The following is an 11,271-nucleotide window of genomic DNA, read 5'->3' on the forward strand; positions in this document are numbered from 1 at the left end:
AATACATGCAAAAGAAGAAAAGTAACAGACACTATGGAATAGTGTTAGAGGTAATGAATTTAAATGTTTTAATATATTCCAAGATAGAATTATTTAATAGCTAGTGAGCACATGTACATGATGAAGCTTTGTGACTTTGGGAATTACATTTTCTGATTAGTTTGGGCACTTGAAAGTCTCAAAATGACCTTTAAATGAACTTTTAAAGATGTTAACTGTTTAGCTTAACTTTTAAATATGTTATTTATTAGTCCATTGTCTTTTTAAGGTAGCCATGCACACAGACATATGCTCATCCATCAGGGGTCAAGTCCTGGGGAAAAAAGTGTGGGAACTCCCACCCAAGATCCAATTGCCCACCCAAAAAAAAAAAAAAAATGATACGCTCATTTGCACGAACGCTTCAAAAGTGTTATTCTTCATTCAATGTTCACATTGTGTGTATGAAGCTTAACTGTTAGTACATAAAAAAAATCCTCAATAAACATAAATTCTCTGAATAATCAGCATTCATTCAATTGTGCTTCCATGCAAATGTGAACATCATGTTCTGATCTTTATTGGGGAATTTTATTTTGTATATAGAGTGTTTATGTGGTGAGTTTACACTATTTATTGAACAGAGTTTGGATAACACAGGGTTAAACGGAAAGGTCATAAATTAACTGCACAATATCTGGACAGAATGCTTGGGGAGATAGTGATGTGATCCTGCTTAGGAGATGTATGTTTGCTTGGGGGGCTGCAAACTCTGCAGGGCTCCAACACACACTCGCTGCTATTCCAACCCTTCACATATTTCCACATAAACTTCCCTCCTGGCATTAAACTTTGCCAGGTATTGTGCTCAGCTTACCACCCCAAACTGATGTTCCTCCCTCAGCTCACCTCTCTCCCTGCATGTTCTGTGAGCAGAATAGCTGTGCTCCTCCTCTGGGTTCTCTCATCATTTGGCACTAAAGATAGAGGACTGGGGGATTCAGCGGGACACACAGAGCAAGTATGCAGGAGACTGGGGGGGGGGGAGATGAGGAGACAGAAAATCAGGAGGGGCGGCGTAGGAGCACATCACGAGAGGTCTGACTAAATACAATCTCTTAGCAGCAGGGACCTGATCTACCCGTCAGCTAGCTGTGATTGACAGGTAGATCGAAGCAGAAGCTGTCATGGGACCCCTACTGGCAATGCCTGAATGGTCAGGTGTGTGGCACTTACTATTGTGAGTTATCGGCAGCTGCTGGTGTAGCACCTGGCACACAGCTCGCATACTTCAAAGTCTTGCAGGACACGTCTGCTAATGGGAACTGAGTTCCTGTTGTGGAAAAAGTACAGGAACTCTGTTCCCATGCGTTCCCGCAGGACTTGAGCCCTGCTCATCCTATATGAGCAGACCCGTTTATTTTCTGTAACTCTAATTTTGATAAGATTGATGGCAGCAGAATAATTCTGACGAAAAAAAAGTAAACATGCAGGCCCTGGGGAGCGTTCTGTGATCACAGAGTCACTGAGACTCGGATGATCACCGATCCGAGTAAGGGGCCGATCCCAGCCCCTTACCATGTGATCAGCTGTCAGCTAATGACAGCTTATCACATGATTTAAACAAAAGCTCGGTAATCGACAGCGTGAGGATAAAAAAAAGCAGATTACAGGCTTATGTTAAAGGGACATCGGTCCTGAAGAGGAAGCATCACAGGTATCTCATCTGTGCTAATCAGTACCCCCTGCCAGTGCCACCTGCCAGTGCCCACAGTACCCACCTATCAATGCCCATAATTACAACCTATCAATGCCCACAAGTGCCACCTATCAATGCTCACTAGTGGTGCCAATCAGTGCCACCTATCAGTGTAAGCAATCATTCCCTATCATTGCCACCCATCAGTGCCCATTACTGCCACCCATCAGTGCCCATCACTGCCACCTATCGGTGCCCATCACTGCTGCCTCATCAGCGTACATCAATGAAGGAGAAAAATTTTATGACAAAAAAATAAAAAAAAATAATGATTTTTAAATTCAGTCTTTTTCAATTTTTTTAACAAAAAATAAAAACAGAGGTGATAAAATACCACCAAAAGAAAGCTCTATTTGTGGGGAAAAAATGATAAAATTTTAATTCGGGTACAGTGTTGTATGACCACGCAATTTGTCATTCAAAATGCATCAGCACTGAAAGGTCTGGACAGGAGGGGGGTTTAAGTGCCCAGTAAGCAAGTGGTTAAGAAAGGATTTTATTTTGAAATACCTTTTAATGGAACCAAGAGAATCTATTTAATATGTTTTCCACATGAATTTGTTCTTTAACCTCTTTAACCACAACCCTGGAAGAATGTGCCCCCTTAATAACCAGACCATTTTTTGCGATACGGCACTGCGTCGCTTTAACTGTCAATTGCGCGGATGTGTGACATTGTACCCAAACAAAACTGATGTCCTTTTTTTCCCCACAAGTAGAGCAACAATTTTGAAAAAAAAAACACAATATTTTTTATTTACTTTCTGCTATAAATATAATAAACATATTTCTTCATTAGTTTAGGCCGATATGTATTCTTCTACATATTTTTGGAAAAAAAAAAATCTGCAATAAGTGTTTATTGATTGGTTTGTGTAAAAGTTACAGCATCTACAAAATAGGGGATTTATGGCATTTTTATTATTTTTTTTTACTAGTAATGACAGTGATCTGATTTTTAGCAGGACACTTCTGACACTTTTTTGAGACCATTGACATTTATTTATACAGAAATCATAGCTCAAAAACTTAGGGGGTGATCAAGGGGTTAACTGTGTTCCCTATGTGTGTTTCTAACTGTGGGGGGATGGGACTGACTAGAAGAGGAGACTGATCCCTGTATCCGATTACTAGGAACAGACGATCACTTTCTACTCCCCTGACAAAACGGAGAACTGTCTGTTTACATTGACAGATCTCCATTTTGTCCCTCTCAGGAGTGATCGTGGGTGCCCAGTGGCGCTTTGCGCGCCCCCATTATCCTTAAAGCTCCCGCGTACAGCTACGACAATTTACGCAACCTGAAACCATATAACAACAGTGGCTGATCAGCAAGGGGTTAAACATATACTATTCCATAAGCAAAAAAAAAAACCCAGAAAATTTCCTATCAAATACTTACCGTCATTTTCCTTTCTTGATGGACTCCATGGCAGCATACATATGGGTTAACCCACTTCCACTCCTCCCCTATGGGACCCCACTCCCATAAATCTTTGCTCTGAGCCAGAGGCCACATTCCAATACTTGCCTCCTCAAGACTTCTGCTGCCATAGAGTCCATCAAGAAAGGAAAATTACTGTTGGATTGAATTCATATAATACTTATGTTATCTGTTCATTGTTGAGGTAGCCACTTAGCCTCAAATGAATGAAGCACATGAAAGCTTTGTAATCAGAAGAACAATAGCTGGACTCGGACCCCCCCTGCTGTGATGTGTGTGTGGTTGCAGGCTTCAAAGGGAGTAAAATACAATACAGCATGCTTCCTGAAGAATGGACATACATGTGAAGGAATGCCTCTTGGCGAAATCTATTGGATGGAAGGCAAATGGGGGTGGCTACGAGTGGGTGTGTATGTTTGTATGAAAAGGCTCACACACAGACAATGTTTTCCTGTTTGCTGTGAGACCCTGCCATGTGGTGACTCGGCCTACTTTGGGAGATGGCTCCGGCCTAAACCTCATGGTGAAGGCCCTGTCCTGGTCTGAGCCTAGCTGATGCAGCAAAGCCTCGCAGAGGACCGTGTGATAAGTATCTTTCATATTATTGTATTGTATGTTCTGAATGTAAGCTGCGTGATATTGTAATGTCCTTTTATTACTTTATGTTAGCTTTCCTAATTTAATGGGAAATAAATAAGATAGTGTTTTACTAGCAGCAATGTGTGTGTTTTCATAAGTAACTTTATATCAGTGTGCTTAGTAGGGTTTTATAAATTAGATAATTATGGGAAGAGACAAGGTAGTAATAGTTTGTAGAGCACATAATGTCTTTCAATTACGGTAAGTATTTCATTGGAAATTTTCAGTTTTCCTGACCAACTCCATGGCAGCATATGTATGGGAATTAACTCGCCATACACCCCATGGGCAGGCAATGCTAATCCAAAGGCTTTAATTTGTACCGTCAACAGACAGGACCTGCAAGCCAAAATAAACAGTGGATAGGGAAGCAGATTCTACACAATAATGAGCCCTAAACATATTGATTGAGGACCACAACCGCCCTACAGACTACTTGGGACCCACATGCTGCGAAGCTGCCCAAGGTGTAGATCCACTCCTGGTCGAGTGAGCAGACACTACCTCCAAAAGGAGCCAAGCCCTTGGCTTTGTGAGCCTGCTGGAAGGCCTAGCCAATACGTGCCACAATCATCCTGTTAGAACCTGGGACCTCTGGTGTTTCTGGCAGTGACTCTGCTTGCTGAGCCACCTGGAATGCTGGACAGCTCCTTGGACAATTCCTTTAGTGATCTTGTCTTGAATCTTGTTTGCCTTGAACCTTGAACCCTTTGCTCCTCCCATGAACTTCCTGATATAAGCCATGTCTCTGCACTTCCCCCTTGCCAGAATATTGTGCCTTTACCAGCCAATATCTTGCTCCTGTCTCTCCTGCTGCCAACCGTATCCTCACTACCTTTCGTTACCGACATTTGGCTTGCTCCTGGACTACGCTTCTGCTGAATCCCAACCTGCAACTATTGGTTACCGACTTTTGGCTTGTTTCTCAACTACGCTTCTGCTTGATCTCTACCTGCTATATCTGCTACCAGACCCCCGGCTTGCTCACCTCCTGGTGGGGCTATCCTGAGGACCGCGACCTGGCACTAACATGCAGCCAAGCCCATCTCCACCTTTGGGAGCTCTGGTGAATACCGGTTAGTGCTTAGACCCCGCACCTCAGGTGAACCCGTGCCATCAGCCAGGGTGACCTGTGTGAATATCTGCTCTGCTGCTATAGCTACTGGGCTCTGAGCCTGACTCCAGATCGTGACAGAATATTCTGGCCAAAAACATGGAGGCCGTTGTAGCAGCTGCCGTGGCTCCTCTCAGGGTTCAAATCGCTGAGTTACAGGCATTTGGTGTTGACTACCAGGAAAATTTTTCTGAGTTACAAATTGAAGTGAAAGGTCTACAAGAGGAAATCCTTGATCTACACAAACAATTGTGGGATTTTCATGCCCGAGATACTGCTGCCATAGAAACTAATGCACGAATGCCCCTACCACTCAAGTTTAGTGGAGACCGCAGCCATTATAGAGGATTCCTTAATCAATGTCGTATATACTTTCAGATGCAACCTGCTGCATTCACTTCTGACAGGAAAAAGGTGCTGTTTATTATCAACCTCCTGACTGAGGAAGCCTTAGCCTGGGCCTCCCCTTATGTGGAGAAAGATGATGTCATCCTGGATAATTTTGATTCTTTTGTGACTGCGATGAACCAAGTTTTCGATGATCCTAACCGCTGTGCTACTGCTGAGGCAAAATTGCACAATTTACGGCAGGGAAGACGCTCTGTTGCAGAGTACACAACTGAATTCCGACGTTGGATCTCAGATACCAATTGGAATCCAGCAGCACAGAAGAGTCAGTTCCGTCAAGGACTCTCGGAACAAGTAAAAGATGAGCTTGCCAGAGTAGAAAGTCCTGATGACCTTGAAGCTTTTATTAAATTATGTATTCGAATTGATCAGAGACTTACTGAAAGGAGAAAGGAGAGACTGGGAATCCTAGGCAGTAATGGTGGCATGCGTTTTTCTACTACTCTGTATCCTCCTAAGGGTCCAAGAGTTTTTCCTGATTCTGACACTCCTGAACCTATGCAGGTGGATGCTATTAAAAGATCTATTACTACTCAGGAGAAAGAAAGACGACGTTCAGAAAACTTATGTCTTTATTGTGGAGACTCTGGACATTACGCAGTTAATTGTCCCAATAAATTTAAAAGAACAATTGCAGCAATGGATGTTACAGTATCTGAACAAATAAACTCAATTTCTCAGTCCATCTCTCCTTTGATTCAGGAAGCAAATAAAGTTAATTCTTTATCAACTCATTTTGTCATCCCTATAAAGCTTATTGTTGAAAGCAATGAAATACCTTGCTCTGCTATGCTGGACTCAGGGGCTGGGGGAAACTTCATTGACATCGAATTTGCCCAAAGTAATAACATTCAAATAAGAAATAAACTTGCCCCAATTGATATGGAAACTGTGGATGGCTCACCTTTGACTTCAGGCCCTGTTACCCATGAGACAATCCCACTTAAACTCCTAATTGAAACTGACCATCAGGAGACTATCAGCTTTGAGCTGATTACATCACCCAAGTTCCCTATTATCCTGGGCATTCCTTGGTTCTCTATCCATAATCCCTCCATCAACTGGGAGACACGTTCTTTAAGCTTTACATCTGACCATTGCAAGAAACATTGCAAAGAATCTTATCAAATAAGCCCTCCACCAACCCAAGATTTACAAGCAGTTTTGACAACTATCCAGTCATACGACAAGCTACCTCCACAATATCTTGAGTTTCGGGACGTTTGTGATCAAAAGAACGCAGATCAGCTGCCTCCTCATCGCTCTTATGATTGTCCCATTGAATTGCTTCCAGGGGCAGAAATACCATTTGGTCGCCTTTATTCTTTATCAGAACCTGAACTGAAAGTGCTCAGGGAGTGGATTAATGAGAATCTTGAGAAGGGTTTTATCAGACACTCAACCTTTCCTGCTGGCGCAGCCTTATTCTTCGTGACGAAAAAGGACTCCACCCTGCGTCCGTGTATTGACTACAGAGATTTAAAGAAGATAACAATTAAGAATCGCTATCCACTCCCACTGATTCCAGAAATGCTTGAGAGACTCCGCTCTGCCAAGCTCTTTACCAAATTAGATTTACGGGGGGCATACAACCTTGTCCGCATTCGTTCCGGTGATGAATGGAAAACTGCTTTCAGAACCAGATATGGACATTTTGAGTCTTTGGTCATGCCCTTTGGGCTTTGGAATGCTCCTGCAACTTTTCAACATTTTATTAATGATGCTTTTCGAGATTTGCTTGATCAGTTTGTAATAGCGTATTTGGATGACATTCTCATTTTCTCTGATACTTTGGAAGAACACCGCAAGCATGTCTGTGTTGTTTTCGAGAGATTAAGGCGAAATCAACTTTACATAAAATTAGAGAAATGCGAGTTTGAACAAACTCAGATCCAGTTCTTGGGATACATAATCTCTTCTGAAGGGGTAAGCATGGATCCCGATAAGATCAAAGCTGTGGTGGATTGGCCCGCCCCTAAGAATGTTAAAGAGATACAGCGATTTGTTGGATTTGCCAACTTTTACAGAAGATTTATAAGGAATTTCTCTAGGGTAATTGCTCCAATCACACAGTTGACAAAGAAAGGGGTGCCCTTTTTGTGGTCACCTGAGGCACAGGCTGCCTTTAGTAAACTGAAAACTCTCTTCACTTCTGCACCAATACTGGTACATCCAGATCCAGAACTACCTTTCATCGTAGCAGTTGATGCTTCTAATTCTGCTGTGGGAGCTATCCTTTCTCAGCGAATGGGAGAAAAAATGCAGCTTCATCCTTGTGCTTATTTCTCTCGACTGATGTCTTCAGCCGAGATGAATTATGACATTGGAAACAAGTAGCTGCTGGCAATTAAGGAAGCATTTTCTGAGTGGAGGCATCTGCTGGAAGGAGCTAAGCACCCTGTAACCGTTCTCACCGATCATAAAAATTTAGAATTTATTAGGTCTGCTAAAAGGTTGTCATCTTGACAAGCACGTTAGACCCTTTTCTTTTCCAGGTTTAATTTTTGTTATTTCATACCGCCCTGGGTCAAGGAATGGTAAGGCTGATGCCCTATCACGGATGTTGTCTGGGCCTCTCCAGGAAAGCACCTCTGAATGTACAATCCTGCCTCAAAAGAACTTTCTAGGGGCCATGAGTTCAAAGATATTTCTTAATCTTCTCAAGGAGGGGTATGAGAATGACCCACTTCTTAATAATCCTCCTAAGGACATTAACCTCAAGTACAACAATGGTTTTTGGACTCAAGCGCATTGCCTCTATGTACCTGAATCAGTTCGGGTAGAAGCCCTCAGGTTGGTACATGACTCTAAGCTTGCTGGTCATTTTGGGGTTTCTAAAACAGAAGAACTCTTATCACGTTCCTTTTGGTGGCCTGGGTACAAGAAAGATGTTAAGAGTTATGTGGCTTCATGTCTAACCTGTACTCGCAATAAGACACCTCGATCTTCTCCTCTGGGGTTACTTCTACCACTACCTGTTCCATCAAGACCATGGGGGTCAATTTCTATGGACTTTGTGGTTGACCTTCCTCTTTCAAAAGGGATGACCACCATTCTGGTAGTCGTTGACCGTCTCACTAAGATGGCTCATTTTATTCCAGTTAAAGGGGTACCCTCCGCCGAACATACTGCTGAGGTAATGGTTAGAGAAGTTTTTAAACTTCATGGAATTCCTGATGATGTGGTGTCTGACAGAGGGGTACAGTTTACCTCAAAATTTTGGAGAAGTTTTTGCTCAGTTTTGGGTGTAACAGTTAATCTGTCCTCGGCTTTTCATCCGCAGTCTAATGGTCAGACCGAGAGGACCAATCAAACTCTGGAGCAATACCTTCGATGCTTCGTGAGTTATCTTCAGGATGACTGGGTGGACTACCTTCCTACGGCAGAGTTTGCTTATAATAACTCTAAACATAGTTCCACATCCCAAAGCCCATTTTTCTTAAACACCGGGTATCATCCAGTTTTTATTCCTGATCTCCCCATCTCAACTTCAATTCCTGCTGTTACCAACAGACTAACTTCATTACATGAGATCCAGGAGAAATTGACTGATACATTGAAGGAGGCGCAGGAATATTACAAGAAGGCTGCTGACAGACATCGTAGGTCTATTCTCACTTTTCAAGTAGGTGAGAAAGTTTGGTTATCTACCAAAAATTTAAAAGTTCAAGTTCCATGTGCCAAGTTGGGTCAAAAGTTTATGGGACCTTTTGAGATTTCTGCTCAAATCAACCCGGTCACTTTTCGCCTAAAACTTCCTGACAATATGAAGATTCACCCTGTGTTTCATATATCACTACTCAAACCATTTCATGAAAATACTTTTTCTGGAAGAATTCATCCTCCTCCCCCACCTGTCGAGGTACAGGGTGAAGAAGAATTTGTGGTGGGAAAAATTCTTGACTCCAGGATCTCTAGGAACAAATTGCAATATTTGGTTCAATGGGAAGGATATGGGCCAGAAGACAATTCTTGGGAGCCTGAGGAGAATGTTCATGCCCCAAGATTAACAAGGGAATTCCACCAGAGGTTTCCTCAGAAACCTGGCCCTAAGACGTCCAGGGGACATCCTGGGAGGAGGGGAGTACTGTTAGGACCTGGGCTTGAACCTGGGACCTCTGGTGTTTCTGGCAGTGACTGGACAGCTCCTTGGACAGCTCCTTGGACAATTCCTTTAGTGATCTTGTCTTGAATCTTGTTTGCCTTGAACCTTGAACCCTTTGCTCCTCCCATGAACTTCCTGATATAAGCCATGTCTCTGCACTTCCCCCTTGCCAGAATATTGTGCCTTTACCAGCCAATATCTTGCTTCTATCTCTCCTGCTGCCGACCGTATCCTCGCTACCTTTCGTTACCGACATTTGGCTTGCTCCTGGACTACGCTTCTGCTGAATCCCAACCTGCAACTATTGGTTACCGACTTTAGGCTTGTTTCTCAACTACGCTTCTGCTTGATCTCTACCTGCTATATCTGCTACCAGACCCCCGGCTTGCTCACCTCCTGGTGGGGCTATCCTGAGGACCGTGACCTGGCACTAACACGCAGCCAAGCCCATCTCCACCTTTGGGAGCTCTGGTGAATACCGGTTAGTGCTTAGACCCCGCACCTCAGGTGAACCCGTGCCATCAGCCAGGGTGACCTGTGTGAATATCTGCTCTGCTGCTATAGCTACTGGTCTCTGAGCCTGACTCCAGATCGTGACACATCCTAGATGAGGCACGTTCCTCTGTTCTTTCTGGTAAAAGAATGAACAGGAGTTCCGAAGCCTGAAGGAAATTGCAGCTTTGTAGATATAACTTCACAATATCTGAGGGATTCCTAGAACTCAAGGAAGGCACTGCTGGGAGTCAACTCAGGATTTCATGTTTACTAGACATGCGCTTAAACCAACTAAACCACAGCGCACCCTCTCCCACATCTAAAGGATGTAAGTTAGAACTTTAAGGTTGGGCGAATAATTTCTTGGCTCCCTTGAAAGACTGATGCACCCTTGGAAATTGAGTCAAGCATAGGTAACAGCACAGCTCGAACTGGAAGAATGTTAAGAAAAGCTCTCTATAACCAGTAAATCAATCTGAGGCTTTTTATGCCGAGGTGATGGCCAGGAAAAAGGCAAACTTGACAGAGAGGTCTTTAACGGAGACAGCCCTGGAACACTCCACTCCAATTCCCGAGGGGGATTTGGGAACAAGAGGGAGGTTCCATTTGAAAGACCTCTGCTTACTCCGAGGTCTGAGCCTAGCTGATCCCTTGAAGAATTGTTGGACAGGAAAAGATGCCTAGACCAGGATACATCTGTGAAGGCGGATAAAGCTGACACTTGAACTCCGAGGGAGCTGACAGATAGAGCCAGATCTAAATCCAACTGGAGGAAGCCTAGTATATTTAGAACTTCTAGATCACTACATGATCTGTCAGCAGCACACGTGCATTGAACAAAATTTGACCAGATTCTCCCGTAAACGTTGTTTGCATTCATTCTTCTAGTATTCAAGAGAGCGGAGATGACTCTGGATGAGCAGCTGAGGACCTCCAGTCTCAAGAACCAGTCAGACACAATCGTGCTTGACAGGGATGTAGAATTGCATCCAATGAAATATGGTCTGGCCTGAGCAGATGGTGCACTAGGTTCCGGAAGTTGAACTGTGCTAGCAAGGGGAGCCATGACCTAATTGGCCAATAAGGCATCACTGCCACTACTTCCACAACCTCTGTTCGGAGTCTTCGTAGAAACTCAAGGTTGGCCAGGACTGGAAGAAATGCACAGGTCCTACTGCATTTCCAATGATCCATCAGGGCATCTGTGCCTGAAAAATAGTTAAGTGAAACGTGTACTCTGTCTTTAGAATGAACCAAGATAGAGTATTTAGACAAGGTGCACAATATATGTAAACATAAGAAAAAATTAATAAGTATATACAAAAGCG

This window comes from Lithobates pipiens, unplaced genomic scaffold, assembly GCF_037356315.1.
Source record: "Lithobates pipiens isolate NorthernLeopardFrog02 unplaced genomic scaffold, aLitPip1_a1.2 Scaffold_8, whole genome shotgun sequence".
NCBI lineage: Eukaryota > Metazoa > Chordata > Amphibia > Anura > Ranidae > Lithobates > Lithobates pipiens.